This window comes from Canis aureus, unplaced genomic scaffold (genome assembly GCF_053574225.1).
Source record: "Canis aureus isolate CA01 unplaced genomic scaffold, VMU_Caureus_v.1.0 ptg000129l_RagTag, whole genome shotgun sequence".
NCBI lineage: Eukaryota > Metazoa > Chordata > Mammalia > Carnivora > Canidae > Canis > Canis aureus.
In genome coordinates, this window is record NW_027554441.1 from 48,265 (window position 1) to 50,109 (window position 1,845).

A 1,845-nucleotide genomic window follows, 5' to 3' on the forward strand; every position below is an offset into this window, starting at 1 on the left:
ACCTACATATGTAATCCAAAAATAAGAAAGGAAGGAATCGAACCCCCTAAAATTGGTTTCAAGCCAATGTCATAACCACTATGTCTTTCTCAATCAGGAGGTATTAGTAAAATATTACATAACTTTGTCAAGGTTAAATTATAGGTGAAACCCCTATATACCTCTATGGCGTACCCATTTCAACTCGGATTACAGGACGCAACCTCCCCTATTATAGAGGAGCTACTTCATTTTCATGACCATACACTAATAATTGTATTCTTAATCAGTTCTTTAGTTCTCTACATCATTTCCCTAATATTGACTACAAAATTAACTCATACAAGCACAATAGACGCACAGGAAGTAGAAACAGTATGAACTATCCTACCCGCCATTATCCTAATCCTAATCGCTCTACCTTCCCTCCGAATCCTTTATATAATAGACGAAATCAATAACCCCTCTTTAACCGTGAAAACAATAGGCCACCAATGATACTGAAGCTATGAATATACTGATTATGAAGACTTAAACTTTGACTCCTACATAATCCCAACACAAGAATTAAAGCCAGGAGAACTCCGACTATTAGAAGTAGACAACCGAGTTGTCCTCCCAATAGAAATAACCATCCGAATACTTATTTCTTCAGAAGACGTTTTGCATTCATGAGCTGTTCCATCACTAGGTCTAAAAACTGACGCTATTCCAGGACGACTAAACCAAACCACCCTTATAGCCATACGACCGGGACTGTATTATGGCCAGTGCTCTGAAATCTGCGGATCTAACCATAGCTTTATACCCATTGTTCTTGAAATAGTCCCCCTATCTTATTTTGAAACCTGATCTGCCTTAATAGTATAACCTAGACTAGACTTACTCATTAAGAAGCTATAAAGCATTAACCTTTTAAGTTAAAGACTGGGAGTTTTAACCTCCCCTTAATGAAATGCCACAGCTAGACACATCCACCTGATTTATTATAATCTTTTCAATATTTCTCACCCTCTTCATTCTATTCCAACTAAAAATTTCAAATCACCACTACCCGGAAAACCCAATAACCAAGTCTACTAAAATCACTAGTCAACATAATCCTTGAGAAAACAAATGAACGAAAATTTATTCGCCTCTTTCGCTGCCCCCTCAATAATAGGTCTCCCTATTGTAGTACTGATCGTCATATTCCCTTCCATTTTATTCCCAGCACCCAATCGCCTAATCAATAATCGGTTAATCTCCATTCAGCAATGATTAATTCAATTAACATCAAAACAAATACTAGCAATTCATAATCAAAAGGGACGAACCTGAGCTCTCATACTTATATCACTAATTCTATTCATTGGTTCAACTAACCTACTTGGACTACTACCCCACTCATTTACGCCCACGACACAACTCTCTATAAACCTCGGAATAGCAATCCCCCTATGAGCAGGGACAGTAATTACCGGTTTCCGCTATAAGACCAAAGCATCCTTGGCACACTTTCTACCCCAAGGCACCCCTCTTCCCCTAATTCCAATACTAGTAATCATCGAAACTATTAGTCTATTCATTCAACCCATAGCTCTAGCCGTTCGATTAACCGCCAATATTACTGCAGGACACCTCCTAATCCATTTGATTGGAGGGGCTACCTTAGCTCTTATTAATATTAGCGCGACCACAGCTTTCATCACTTTTATTATTTTAATTCTATTTACGATTCTAGAGTTTGCTGTTGCCTTAATTCAAGCCTATGTCTTTACCTTACTAGTAAGTCTATACTTACATGACAACACCTAATGACCCACCAAACTCACGCTTACCATATAGTTAACCCAAGCCCATGACCGCTAACAGGAGCCCTTTCTG